A 15,835-nucleotide genomic window follows, 5' to 3' on the forward strand; every position below is an offset into this window, starting at 1 on the left:
CTTTATAATATTGCGTTTACATACGCAACTATAAGGTGTGCAATACTAGCTTTGCACGCTTTGATTTACTATGAAAGGTTCTATGACCAGATAGCAGCTATAAACCAAGAATAATCTATACAAAGTGAAGTCACCAGAGCAACAACAACATTACGCTCATTGCGTTTGTGCGATTTGGTATTTGGAAAGCTAAAATTTTAATCAGAACGTAAACAAACAAATGAATTCGCCTGGCTTTGAACGCCGTCGGAATAATATTCAAAAAGCGAAAAGACGCTTGAAATTGGAATGTCAAAAGTTGACAAAGGCTGCCAAATAGAACATTACATACATACATAGTTTGTGCGTACACCATTTTTGGGTGTTTGGCTGAGCTCCTCCTCCTATTTATGGCTATTTAAAACTTTAAAAGGTTTCACGGTTGCCTATGAATGCTTACACTTGTATGAGAACATTCCCATAGACAAAGTTGTGCAACGCCAATGCCCAAGCAAAGCGTAAAGTTGGACAAGCCTCAAATTTTCGCTGACAATTGTAAGATGTGATAGCATTTGAGCAACAACAATTTTTACATGTAATTTGTTTTTGTCAAACTGATTCTTAATGTCAAAATTTCTTTGAGAATCTCAACAAACATGCATAGAAACAGAACAGCTCTTTGGCAATGAAAACAATCGTTTCCACGACAGTCGGTTCTACGTAACCGGAACGACCCGGATTTATATCCGGCCAGGGACTGTCACTTCAGCAGCATTCCTCGTATATGCACGGAGAATGTTTATGCAGCTACAACAACAACAATCAAGACAAAAAATCATAAAATCAGCTGGTCTAGTGCCATTACTTTTAACGAATTCGCCTTGCCATATTCTGAATATGCTGAGAAAAGAAAAGGAAAGTCTGATACCTCCAAGGCGAATAGAATATAGAATAAAGCGCCTTCCGAAAATCATTACTTTATTTTTCGCGATTTTGACAACCGACTACGCCATGCACTATAATAACACAAAACAAACAAAAGGAAGATAAATTACTTGTTTGTAAATATTCTCGGGGCATGATGTCGCAGCGAATTCGAGAGACACAATCTTGCATTCTATAATTCTTGGATGCAGGACCAGTCGTAGGTCGCTCTCTCATCAAAAACTCAACCAAATTTTTTTAGCGAACCACCACATTGGCAAGCAATTCAGTCTCCATTACCACGAAGATTACGAACAATTCGTTGTGTTACCAAATTTTATCGGAGATTTATCGAAATTAGGTTTTAAACCCAAACGAAGGAGTTGACTACACAAAGAAGCAAAGTTTACAAACGTTGAATAATAACGAGAAAGTTGTACTAAATAATTGAATAAAAAAAAATTAATATGTCCGGAATTGTGGAGGAGACGAAATTGTCTTCGGGGAGCTGTTCTACCTCCACAAGAAGCAGATGCAGCATTACTAGTAACTGCATTTACTCAATTTTATGAAATTACTATTTTGTCTTTCAGTGCACCACCGAATACACAAATCTTTGTTTCTCTAACTCCTGTACCATTTATAATGGTACATCAGCGTTTTTCCAGCAGCCACGTAACTCTTTCCTCTTCTCAACCCATTTCTGTGTAAGCGCATTTTCGTCGGCCTGCTCCCTTTTGCTGGCACTTATTGCAGAAAAAATGGAAGGAATTAAGTATAATTTTCGCTATAAATAGAGTACAATTTTTTTTAACTTACTTTTTTTCTCCATCACTGGTGTTCAGAGCAAATAACAATAACAAAAATCAAAGAATAAGAACAAGGAGAGACGCCAAAGGGAATTACGCATACGCTGTGGAAACGGTAATTCGCGAGTTACGTGTCTTGGTAATAATACGTTTACAAATAGGTAGATGATCTGCTTTTTCGCGCTTAACTCAAAATCTGTAATTGAAAAGCGCGATTTCCCATACAAAATTTCGCTCCCAAAATCTGAGATTATGAAATAATCCTAGATAATAGCGATACTTTTTGACATACAACCCTGTGTTTTCTGTGTTATCGATAATTATTATTACGAATGTAAGGAGAAACATAAAAATAAAAACTAAATGAAATGGATGCCGGGAAAGAAAACAGGTAATAAAATATTTGTTAAATTTTATTAATAAGGGATTCATTTTACAGAAACAAACGTGTGTATTATAAAATATAATATAGAATTTCTAATGCGTATTGCTGCATACTCGCATACGAATTTTCTCCAACTGTTTATTATTAGCAGCCAATTAATTGCGCAAATAAATTAGCTATTCCTCGTCCTTGTATTTTCTTCATATCGTTAATAATAATTAAAGAAACAAAAACACCTAAATAATCCACCAAAATAATTTCTATTAAGAAAAACCTCTGAAAGCAGTATTGACAGCTGATTGTCAATTTTGCAAGTAATCTGCCATATGTGAACGGGTAGATTAATTTGGTGGATTTATAGGTGTTTAATGCATATGTGAACGTATTATAATATAGCATAAATGAGTTATTGCACGAAAAGAAAACATCATTAGCTAAGTCGATAAGTCGTTTAGCTTATCAAGATAATCGATATGTAATTGTGTCACGGTATCCTTAATAACTAATATAGCGAAATCCGCGCCCATAGGTGTACACGGGTATTAAAATTAAAAATTCATTAAAGGTGTTTGCGTTATTCGGTAACTTTTCTAAGTATACACGGCCGTTGCTCTTCTTTCTCGTTAAAATTAAACGAATTTAAGGCTTCTTGCGCTGGGATGATGATGATTTGAGTTTGGATGATTTGAATGTTCACCATAATTTTAATATTTTCAGATAAAATTACATAAAATACACTTAATTCTATACTTACATATTATTTCTTCGCCTAAAATTCAAAAAATCATTTCACATATACATATACATAAGTCCATGGTTAGAATGGTGATTCATCCAGAATCCAACTAGCGCTTCCGCACCATTTTGTTACATAAGTCCATGGAAATGCAAAAATTTTAATTGGCCAATACCGTGCAATTACTGTTACTAAACTGTGGTGTTGCCATACACAAAAATTATTGAAGATCGCATTGTAATCCAATAGGCAGCGAAATGAATATCACGATCCAGCGTATTACGGTTATTCTTATAAAATTTCTTTGATCTTCTGTCCGATATATGAAATTGTTTGCATGCATATTAACCGTGCGTATGTTGTTGTAAATTTCGTTAACAATTTTTAAAGCTTTTTGTGACTACCTACTTCAATTACTACTGCCACTAGGAAGGGAGAAAAATGCTCAATCTTCATTTCAGTTTTCCAGAATACAACTCTCTTCCAAACCCAGTACAACCACCCCCCAAGGATGATAGAATACATGGTTACGCCTTCCGAAATCGCCGTGTCGTAAGAGCCGGCGAAAACAAAAGCAAGGGGAACTACTTGTGAGTGAAAAAGAACAATAGGCGAAAGCAATGGAAACAACCAAACACAAGAAATTATACGCACACACACACATACTTCCTTGCCACAGCATCTTCTGCCTAAAAAACGCAAACATACTGCATTTGGAGCTTTTATATTAATTTGTGATTTAACAATTCATCACACGGCTCTTTGTTTGCATTAGTTTGTTTAGTTTAAATCTCACAACTTACAATATTACCAAGCCAATCACTGAATATTCACAAAACATGTAATTTCTCTTACTTCTGTTTGTTTTGCTCCTTTGTTTCGTATTGCGAAGGGAGCTGGCGTCAGAGTAAAGTAACTGTTTTATAATGGCGCCACCTTTAGTACTAAATTCGCCTTGGTAACCGCCGCTGCCATTTTGAATCTCAGTTGAAAATTTGGCATAATAATTTGTCCTTTCTTTGCTTTTTGTTATAAACGTATGTGAGATGCACGGTGATGAATTGTAACAATGACAATAATGCTGAAAACAGTGAACACCGCACGGAATCCCTTAGACCCGATTTACACGAGGAGACATCTGGAAGGGAAACATTTTGTTCAAGGGCGAAGGACGGTCGGGGAAGAGAGAAGGGATTTTGTTTCCCGTACTCGGCGGCACGCTTTGCTCTTCTTATTCGTATTTCCAATCTTATAGCAATTTTTGACAGTTGCTTCATTCGTTTTCTTCTTTTGTGGAAGAAAGTTCTAAGTTATGTGTTGGTTTTCAATCAAACGAAAGATAACAACGATGACAAACATCCGAACGCTGCACGATTATTTTTGCTAGTAAAGTAGGTATAATTTAAAATAGTTATGGGACATGTTTATGCTGATTTCTAATTTTTCCCTGCATTTCTAGATACTCAAGTTAATTTTACAATAAGTTAATTATTTACATATGAAGTATTTTTAATTTAATTTTTTTTATTCAAGTATAAGAATTTATAAATATATTTCAAAACAAAAAACAACAAATTATTTATTATTTAACCAGTTTGCATTTTTCATTCATATATTTAAGAAACTGTTGTCGAACGCTCTCTGCTTTACATGTAAGCGCGTGCTAGAATATATCCGAACCAGACGATGCTAAAGTATTAAATGTCAAAATGTCGCGGAAACATTTTTGCCCGTGTGTACGCGAATGAAACATCAAAAGAGAATTTCCAGTGTCTCCCTTCCAGATGTCTCCTCGTGTAAATCGGGACTTACCGCAGTCCCTTACCGTACACAAAAACTCTGCCCCGAGAAAAACTGCGTTCTTTTAATTACATACTTACACAATACATCGGTTTGTGTGTGTATGTGTTTGGTTTTACACACTTTTTCACACATCCGCGTTAACAGTTACAATTTTTCATTGTTTAATAAACCAAAGCCAAAAACCAACAAATGCAAATAGTTCATTTAACTATAATTAACATTATTCAACAGTATTATTAAGCTATTTTAACAAAAATTATCATTTTTCTCACTTTATTTTGTAAATGATTTCGAAATGTACTGCTTGGCAACACTGTGTGGTGAGAGAGCAAACAGCTGAGTTGGTATTACGGGATTTTTTTAACAATCGTGAAATACAATATACGGTACTACGATACGGAAGTAAGGAACTTTTCATTTACATGGGGTTCTCATTAGTTTGATCCGAACAGCTGAGTCGGGATTGCGTTTACGGTGTTCACTGTTTTCAGCATAAAAGTAAAGTAAATGCGACTGCAATAGATGGTTGTGAGGAAACAAAATAAGACCATGTTGGCGGCCATGAACAGTAGGAGTAGTAACAAACGCCAACCGCCGTTGCACACACAACTTATAAAACACACGGAACTTGTGCAATAACAGTACTAAAGTTACTGTCTTTAATGAAATTATTTCGAAGTCAAATTTCTGCTTTGCATTGTTGTTGCGATTTCACAGTTTGCTTTCACAGCAACTCCTAAATTACATGCACAGCAAACTTAAGGTGTTGGCAGAATGCAGGTTTACTCGATAACTTTTAAAAATTAATAGAACAATACAGAAATATATGAAATGAGACCAAATAGCAGCTTTGCTTGAAACACTCGAAGTACTTCGATGTTCTATTTGCAGCGCTTTTGACACTAGGAATGGAACTCCCCGGTATTTCATTTAATTAGATTTGGTGTAGCTTCACTTGTGAATTTTAGGCAGACTAGAGATTGTTTATATCTGTTTGCTGTTCAATCGTACGATTGTTATCAACAGCGTTCAAAGCGCCCAAGTTTTCAAAGCCAGCCAGCATTGGGCCAGTACCTTTACTGTTCGATTTTCGCTTACAGCTGCGCATTCTTCTATTCATCATTCTTCTTTGAAAACTTCATTTTCACATGGAGCACTTTTGGTGAACAAACTCGTAACTTGTGGAAGAAGGAAGTTCCGTGCCCCTCGACTTTTCTCATCTCCCCCAAAAGCTTCACTGTATGAAAGAGGTTATAAAAACACAGGCAACTCTATGGCGAATCTATTAAAGGTGGTCAGCTGATTTGGTTTTTTTTTTATTTGTTGTGTCCATGTGGCTGTCAGCACAGAATAAAGCAAGGCGCATTAATTTTTTGTTTTCTACTTTTCCAATATTTTGCCTTGACAATGAAAGGTACAAAACATTGTTGTTGGTCTAGTGCTACCACCTTTCATAAATGCGCCTTGGGCAACTCTATCCGAAACACTCTTGTTGTTGCTGGTGCGCTTTGTCAGAAACAGAAAGTTGTGAAAAAGTACCACCTCAAAACGAAATTATTGATTTGAAATTGGAAGTAGCAAAAGTAGATGGAAACGGGAACACGGCTTATAAGACATGGACAAAAACCGAAATTCCGATAATATCCACAAATATATATATTTGGAAGTGTCGATTTCAGCAAGTTACTTACGAGCAAAACTGAAACAAACCTCTCTGGTGGAAACCCAACGCCTGCGTATGTATGTATATATAATTGGCGCGTTCATTCTTTTTCCGATGTTTGGTCGGAATAGACTGCCTTGCTTGCCTTTATGTTCACCGTGAATTTCAAACCCACACAAACCCTTTTGACTACGGCGGCTTCAAAGGTATGCACAGTAGAAATTAATACACCCCTATATCTAAATGTTTGTCAATCGGCAGTTACTTAAACTAAACGTGACTGAACATTCTACCGCAAAGCCTAACACATTTTTTTTATCGTTAGCGATTTCTAACTTTGTAATAGAAAACTCATAAAGCTTGCCTAAAAATTTTCGACCACCGAGGAGATCATTACATTGTCAGCGGCTTTCGTCGTCCACGTTTTTTGTTTGTTCGCTGGGCTGCCATTCATAATTAAAAAAAAGAAAAAAATTTTCGGGACGACAGCTACATTTTCATTCATATCTGGTCAACATCCATGTTTTTCGAAATTAGTGGAAAAAACATTGGGCAGTTTTTCTTTCAACTCTATAATTAACAAGTTTTCTCTGGAAAAATAAAGACAAGGATTTAAAAACTAATATTGAACTTTATTGAATTCACTTACGTGTCCTTAAACTATAAAATTGATTATTAAATACTTACATATATACAAACGTAATAATTTAGAGCTTTGCAAGTGTGTACAAAACACGTAGCACAAAACACAAAATACGTATGTTGATAGAAACTCATTTTAAAATGGACCAAAACTTCTTCCTTTAGGTTGGGGATTATGCCTGCCATGACTGGTTCACTATCGACCGCTTATTCATGCATCGTATCGTAGCACCTATAATTTTATGAAAAACAGTTAAATGTTTGCACTTATCGTTTTATAATTGATTCCGTTTGAATTATTTCGAGTGCTTTTTTAAACGCTCTGCTTTCAGTATATTCGTGTATTTTGTTTTTGTGGTGCGGCATTTTGAATGTCAAAATTTCAATCAGGATATTAACAAACAAATGAAACAAATATAAAAAAAGATAATTTGACATTCAAGATCTACAATCTACCGATATACTCTTGGTCCATATGTTTTCACCTGGCAAATGCATGAAAGCAGTGAAATTATGAGCAGTGTAGCCCAACACAAAAAGTTGGCAAAATAAAAGTCATCAACGAGCACTTAAAATTGATCAAGGCGAATCTATTAAGGTGGTATCGGTAAATCAGCTGATTTGTTTTTTTTTTCATTCGTCGTGTCCATATGGGTGTCAGGCCAGAGTGAAACAAGACGAATTCATTCTTTGTTTTCTACTTCGGCAATATTTTGCTTTGACAATTTAACGTACAAAACATTGTTGTTGGTTAGTACCATCACCTATTTGTATGCTTTCACAAATGATTCTGAGTTTTTCGATTGAAATTCGCAGATAATTTCATTTTTGTTTTTTGTGTATTCCAGCACTTTTCCTTGATTGCGTCCTCATTACTCTCCCGCTCCCTGGTGAGAGTTATTTTGGTAATTTACAGGTCTACCAGGTTTTACACTGAAAATGCGGCTAATATACATATTTCAGCTGTTGGAAACATTGACAAATGCATTGAAGTACCGAATAGGACGTTGGTCGTATACTTCCACTCAAGCGTTACATTTATAATAGATAATCTGTGGAAAGAGGGAAGAGAATTATCAAATAATAATTTTATTAGCATTTTTATTTCCAACGAAATTTTAAAATTTACTGTCGGTAACTGAGTTCCTAATCATATGTTGCTTTACTGTATCTACATTTCGTTGGTCTCAAATTCAACGAAATTGAAATTGCATTAGTTTCCGCTGGTTTTCATCGATGTACAGAACGAAGGAAAAATATTAAATTAAATTTTCCATTACTACCATAATGTATTTGGGAGAGTAGAACCATGGGGTACCTCCCGGGAAACACTTAAAAATTAGGTGCTTCTATACAGTCAGCGTCAAAATAAAGTAATATTACAAGTTTTGGATACTTACTTTATTTTTTAATTTGTATTTACAAAAAAAGCATTATGCTTAATATAAAATTTATAAAAAATCGATAAATTTTCATCCGAAATTCAAACTTTTTTAATCGAAATATTAAAAAATTTCAACTATGCAGTTTTGTAGTCCATTGAAGTTTGTTGAATAACAAATGCTCGAAATTTTTTTAAATGGAAGAAAACACCCAACTAACACCGTCGGCAGAAAAATTTTCGAAAATCAACAAAATTTGCTATCACAAAAGTAAATCCTACTGATAATTTATAAAAACAAAAAACTAAAAATCAAAAAGCTGATATATTGAATATACATATTTGTGTGTAATAATTTTTAAATGAGGTCTAACTATGCCCCAGCGAAACTTTCGTTATAGTAACAGAAATCCAACCAAAATAGAGATTTACAGAATCGCTATTATGTATACTACAAAATAGCAGAGAAACTATTAATTTTTTGGGGAAAACATTAATTGCACGTGACGAAATAAGAATCACATTTCCTCAAATGTTTCGTTGTTTGGCTTTTTATGCCCGTTCCTTGCAGCTGTTTTTGGCAGCACCGCTGTCAAAGTTCATACAAACGACTGACTACCAGGGATGTATTTCTTTATGAAAACTTTTGTAAATGTTGCCAAGACAAAACGAAACGGTGCATGGTGATTTTCTGTTTTTGTCAAATACTTTCGTTGTATTCATCACTTCACTGTTCTAACTTTTAAATATGTCTTAAAAATATAATCAGAATTAATAATAATATTATTATAATTAGCCACTGCTGAACACAATACGAATACGAAAGATAGTATTTCTGCGCTTATACATATACACGTTTTCTTTTCCTCACTTGTGGTGTTGCCATTGTAGTTGACTGTCAACAATGACAGCTAGCAGCAGCTATCGCTCCATTTTTCTGCTACGCTACGCGACAGAATCGAAACGAACGACAGACCGAATATGAATCGCCTGTCTGGTTAGCTGAGCTGTAGCATAGTACAAAATGGCCACAACACTCCGGCGATGGCTGTGTCGTTCGTCGTTCGTTGCTCGTTGTGTGTCGTACGTGCGCTCGCTCGCTCATCGCTCTAATTAATATTTAACAATAAATTTTAATTAATTGAACAATAAACTCTAATTCCAATAAAAAAAAATAAGAAAGTGTTAAAAACACGTTCATTTTAAAACGCCAGCCGGTATTACAACAACAAGAACAACACAGCAAATGCTTAATCGGAGTTACAAAGATACTTTTATGTAAATACTTTTCGCTTTCATTTTTTTTTTATTTTTATGCGATTCCAACGAGAATACGATTTTCAGATTTTCACCAAAGTAAGCACACTGCACCAAACAACGGAAAAACTAGATGGTTTAACCGTTTTTCCTAAATTACGTATAAAATATATGAATATACATATATGTATACTTATATGACTAATCAAAGTGAGATTTAGTACCACAGTCTTTCATATACATATGTATCAATAATTAAACACATTTTTTGCAATATTGCACGAAACGTTGATATAGTGAGCTTTTAAATTTTAAGTAAAATATCATTTGGTTCTTATAAAAGCAATATAAGGCACAGCACAAGTCACAAAAAATTAAAGAAAATTCACGGAAGGCGGCGAAGACTAGAAAATTTTATACTCGTAAGACGGAAGGTCTACGCAGTGAAACGACGACGGTTTCTCGTGCTCGTCGCTGAGCCAAAAATCAACTGTTCCTCAAGTCGCGTTTGAATTGTTCGCTCCGCGAGACGCGGCACGGCGACGAACTACGCTCAGTGTCAAGCAGTAACCGCCACAACGGCGCGCAAAAGGCACAGCAGCACATCAAAATCGAAAGATTCAATAACGCAACGCTGCAAACGAGACTAGAGCCGATACGCTTCGGAGAGTCAAATTTCTCTCTGGAACAGAATTGATAGTGCGCGAGAGAAATTTAAATGTGCGCGTGTATGAGTTCATGTGCTGAAAATTAAAACTTGTAAAAGAAGAAGCACCACGTTCGTTGTTGACGCTGACACAGCGACGTCGGGTTAACTAATATTTTATTTTCGGGTATATTAATCGCTAGTTAAAAAAAAAAATACGGTTATTTGTTATCATTTAGCGTGGTGTTTTTTAAATATTAACAGTACACTTTTCTCGGGCTTGAAAAATTAAAAAAAAAATAATAATGATACAAATGTAGTAAAAAGGTGTGTATCGTTGGAGTCTGGCATAAAGCATCTTAAAAAAACCCTACACCCAACGTTTCATAGTAGCAGCAGCAACAACCACAGGGAAAGCTGAAAGCGATGACTATAAAGCGATATATGCAAATTTACCATAATTTGTTAAATAAATGAAATAAAAAAGAGGTGAAGTGAATCTCATTTTTTAAATTAAATATTTGGAACCCAAATAAATCTCTTATCGTAAATTGTTTTATATATAGTATATACACATGTAAATTAAGCGTATGCGTAGTTTGAGTTGAATTTATTTATTGTCTTTGTATTATCTAGTGCATAAGTTGATTGCTCGATGATTCATTGCAGAAATCGGAAAAGTTGCTGAATAAAAATTTTTGTTGCATTTTGCTTCTGAAGGCAAAAAATAGCAGAAAAATAAATGTAATATGAATTCTTTTATTTAATATTTTGTACTAAGGCTAAATTTACATTGAAAGAGCGGAAATGGGACAAAAGTTTTTTATCATTTTGACATTTAGAGAAAATAATACGCAAATAAACGAATGGGAAATGCACAAAAAAGGAAGAAATTGTTTTGCTTCTCGTCGTTTCGTACGAATCTCACTCACAGACGGGATGAAAATGAAATCATAATTTTTGTCGCTTTTTACCATCGGAGTAAATGAATGACCAAAGAGCGAGATATATATATAATAACGATTTTGAAACATTTTATATATATATGTATGTATATGTGTGCCCATTTCTACTACCTTGCCTTCGTACCCGTAATCTGCAGTCACTCTCACAGCACGACCATCGCGAGTAGTTTGTCGCTTGTTCGATGAATTGTTGCTTTGTCGCTTTCTCTAACTGTTCATTAGCGTGCATACTTTTGAGAAAATGAGTGTAAACGTATGAGAACCATACATATCTTCATAATGAAGCAAAAATTAGTACGCCGAATTTTTCACTAAAAAATGTGAGAGCAGTTTGTGGTTTAGGTTATGACCGTCGATTTCGTCATATGTACATATAAAATATGACGACTAAATAATGAAAATAAGTACTGAAATATTAACAAAAATAATGTCTTAACTAATCTTAAGATAAGAAAACGAATGTTTTGTTAGAGGGGAAAAACCTTTTTCGTTCTAATGACGTAATATTTCAAATTATTTCCAAACAGATGTAGTGAAACACTTTGTATCAAAGAATCAATGCTGAAGATAAATTAACTACTTTATATTTATGAGATCTAAAATTATTAGACTCTATTAATAACTTAAACACAGAAGTAATGTGTTTTCATAAATCCCATTAATTCGCATCTTTATCAAAACTTATTGTATTTCGTACTTCAAATTCTTGAATTGACAAAGATTTGCTTTGTCACCGTGCTTACCACCCTCCTTTTTTTTCTTTTTTCTAAATTTAACTTCATATATAAGTCAAGTTCCCTGGCTCGAAAATGTGATGTCTTCAGGTTTTGTTCGCATGTGCTTGCCTACAATTAGTGTGGCGTATATGTTTTGTAAATATACAAAGGCCGAGGCAAAGATGAATAACAAATACAACAAATGTTTTACGAATAACAGAAAGAATATTCGCACACATCCACCATAAATACAACGGCATAATCAACACAACGCGACGACGGCGGCGGCAGTTGTTGCCAACGGTGGAAGGAGAGGTAGAGGTTGAATTTTTACGTCAACCACACCGTTTTACTGCTACCAACAAGCGAAGTATATCCCCTCCAACGATTTTGGCGCTGTTCGCAGCCTGTACACACGCCGCAGACGACTGAACGTATCGTTCAAATAGAAATACAGAAACACAGCCATGAGTGTGAATCGGAACTAGCAACTGTTTCGTGTCGGCAACAACGAACTCGACAACAATAGCATTTATTTCAGGTTAATCATATCGTTTAGAAAGCTAGCGACTCAACGAGAGGTAAATAATTTAGAGAAAACGTCTGTGAGAGAGAGTAAAACGTACGAGCGACTGTGCGAGAATCAATGTGTATGTGTAATACAACTAGTGGATTAATGCACCGAACGATGTACATGTACATGAAGTCGTTTATACATATGTATATAGCTAGCTAGTACATATTTATATTCATATGACCATCTGAAATATGCCAATTTTTCTTTTGCTAATCTTTTACATATGTACATAAGTAGGTATATTGTTTTCGGTGTATTAGATTTGCTTCACTTGACCCTTCACGACTAAATACAATAATATAGTAAAAGCCAATAAATAAGTGATGTCCCTGATTCAGCTGAGACGTAAATAGCAAAAATAGTTTAGTGAAAAATAAAAGAATTTAAGCAATTATGTATATGTACATACATACTATTCAATCACACGTTTATCTGCTCTCATTATTCACAGTTGCACTCTGGCTCAATAAGATTTCCTCTTGCTCTCTTTTACATTTCACTTAGTGATGTAATTATCCACAAAAGGAAGTGGTTCACATACCGATTATATTGTATTTGTGGGCGTGAACGATGCATGTTAAAATATTTATGAGCAAGATAAGAAATTTAGAAATTATGCTTTTAATAAAAAAAAGAAAACCGTTGAAGTAAATAATTTTACAGATTATAAGCAAAGATTGCAAAAAGAGCAGTAGATTTGAACTTGTATTTAAGTATATGTATGTATGTATACGCAAATTCATAAATTTATGAGTTGACACATAAATATACCTACACATTTACGTTCATACATGTGTTCATGTGTTTGGTTCGTATGTATGCACAATTTTATTGGACAAAGTAAACATGTATGTAGTATATTTTGTATTTAGACATAGCTTCACATATTTAATTGTACATGGACATGCCATGTATGCATGGGGGGCTTTGCCTCTCTACTGTATGTATGCACACACACACAAATAGCACGTGGAAACTACATACATACATACATATGTATACGCACGTGCCGCATCAGCTTGAGAAAAAAAATGTATTGAGCTTTAAATTGACGCAAATTAAGCATTTTGATTTTTTAACACGCAACTGTTACTTTTCTATCTACACATTTTGCATTTTTCGTTCAAATACTATCAGCTGATTAGAATCACAAATTTGAAATTGATTAGAGGAACCAAGCGAACTAAATTTATTGACGTCTAAGAGTAAATTCAAATATTACGCTGCTAAAAGTGAGAGCATTTTCTTAGGTGTGGGTCCCTTCGGAAATGCATGACGACTGGGTGTAGGCGCACCAATAACAAAGCTGCAGACTTGACATACATACATAAGCATGACGCAACAGATACATGTATGTAAATGTCAACATTTTGCTTACACATAATTTGATTGCATTTTAGAACATGTAAAATGGAAGTGTTAACGAATTTAATAGTTGATGAAATTAAAAGTTCCTAAAATACCTACATATTCTATTCTCATGAATGAACCGATCCACCTTTAATGTAAGTTTTGGCTTAATATTTTGCGAAATGTTACAGGAAGTTCTTATGAGTTTGCATGTGTGTGTTTGGATTGCACGCTTTCTTTACTTCCTCTGCTGGACGCTCTTTTTCAATCTTCCGTCCAGCAGCCAGCCAACTCTTCCTCTGTATTGAGTCTAACCCTGATGAGTACCTTTCCATTATTCGCAGATAGGATTTCACTACAAAACATTAAAATATAAAATAGTTGTTTAACATTTCTTCTTCTTCTTGATTGGCACGATAACCGCTTACGCGATTTTGGCTGGGTTAAACATAGCGCCCAAGTCATTTCTTTCTCGTGCTAAGCGGCGCCAGTTGGATACACCAAGCGAAGCTAAGTCCTTCTCCACCTGATCTTTCCAACGCAGAGGAGGCCTTTCTGTACCGCATCGAATACTTTCAGAGCCGGAGCGTTTGTATCCATTCGGATAAAAATATTTCGCAGACTCTTTCTCTCAAACACTCCAAGTGACGCCTCATCGAATATTGTCATCGTCCAAGCTTCGGCGTCATACGTTAGGACGGGCATGATGAGAGCCTTGTAGAGTTTTAGTTTTGTTCGTCGAGAGAGGACTTTACTACTCAGTTGCCTACTTAGTCCAAAGTAGCATACGTTGGCAAGAGAGATTCTACGTTGGATTTCTAGGCTGACGACATTGTTATCGGTGTTAATGCTGGTTCCTAAATACACGAAGTCTTTTACAACCTCGAAATCGTAACTGTCAATAGTGACGTGGGTGCCGATACGCGAGTGCGGCGTCTCTTTGTTTGATGACAGGAAATACTTCGTTTTGTTTTCGTTCACCACCAGACCCATTTGCTTTGCTTCTGTATCTAGTTTGGAAAAGGCAGAACTGAGAGCGCTCGTGTTATCGATGATAGCAGCATACTATTGTAGGCACTTATAAAAGAAAATTAGACATTAAAAAATGATAACCACAAAAAAGGTTTCCTACTCACTTTTGTTCCGATATTTTTCAAACGCAAAAGCGCTGCGTAAATTTCGTTGATTCAAATGATGAGGAAACTATATTTTGAAATCTTGACATTTGCTGTGCGGCATCTTTATACAGGGTGGGCCAAATAAGACCTACTAATGTTAAAAACAAATAACTTTACAATAATCATTTATTTTGGTTAGTTGTTTTCATACATTGAATATATGTTATGGAAATTATGTATGAAATATTACATCAGACAAATGTACGCCATTTTTCTCGATACAAAGATTGACTGTTTTTAACGCATTTTCCATTACACCACATAAAGTTTCTGGTTGAAGGCTCAGTATTTCGTCTCGAATATTTTGCTTCAGCTGTCTAATAGTCGCTGGTTTATTAAGATACACTTTGTCTTTTAAATATCCCCATAAAAGAAGATTTGACTGCGCCCAATCTGGCGAACGAGGTGGCCAAGGGAAATCTGAATTTTTGGAAATCAGACACAGTTTGCCTAGCAGTATGCACAGTTGCTCCATTTTGTTGAAACCACCAATTAGTATACTACTCCGCCATTGGCCGCAAAAAGTTTTCAATCAATGTTCTGTAAGAAGCTCCTGAAATAGATTCCGGCGTTTCATCCTCATTTTCGAAGAAATATGCAGCGATAACTCTAGTGGCCATAACACCGCACCAAACAGTACATTTAGATGGGTGCAACTGATGTTCGTATGTTGCCCTTAGATTTTCGGAGCCTCACAATCTACAGTTTTGTTTGTTGGCATAACCATTTAAATGGAAATGCGCTTCATCCGGCATATGTCAATATTTACGCTGCGTTAAAACAATTGATCGTTGACAAGAATAGAAAAACTCGATAATTTTAAC

The 15,835-nt window shown here is 35.2% G+C and overlaps 1 protein-coding gene and 1 long non-coding RNA gene across 6 annotated transcripts in view; one reads left to right on the plus strand and one right to left on the minus strand.

The window, feature by feature from the left end:
* Window positions 1-7,623: 7,623 nt before the first annotated feature.
* Window positions 7,624-9,330, minus strand: LOC129238683 (uncharacterized). The gene is made up of 2 exons (XR_008581801.1): window positions 9,194-9,330; window positions 7,624-7,993 (listed from the first exon to the last, which is right to left on the minus strand). It is a non-coding gene; the product is annotated as an uncharacterized LOC129238683 (long non-coding RNA).
* Window positions 9,331-9,390: 60 nt separating this feature from the next.
* The window catches only part of LOC129238682 (probable serine/threonine-protein kinase mps1), a 41,276-nt gene continuing 34,831 nt past the window's right edge, over window positions 9,391-15,835 (plus strand). Inside the window, exons 1-2 of one of the 5 annotated variants that reach the window (XM_054873786.1) lie at window positions 9,391-9,678; window positions 9,923-10,714. The gene's annotated coding sequence lies outside the window, so the exon portion shown is untranslated. Of the gene's footprint in view, window positions 10,715-15,835 lie in introns of all 5 variants that reach the window. The other 4 variants (XM_054873788.1, XM_054873787.1, XM_054873789.1 and 1 more) reach the window with 4 other exon arrangements.

Source organism: Anastrepha obliqua, chromosome 2, assembly GCF_027943255.1.
Source record: "Anastrepha obliqua isolate idAnaObli1 chromosome 2, idAnaObli1_1.0, whole genome shotgun sequence".
In the NCBI taxonomy this organism is placed as follows: domain Eukaryota; kingdom Metazoa; phylum Arthropoda; class Insecta; order Diptera; family Tephritidae; genus Anastrepha; species Anastrepha obliqua.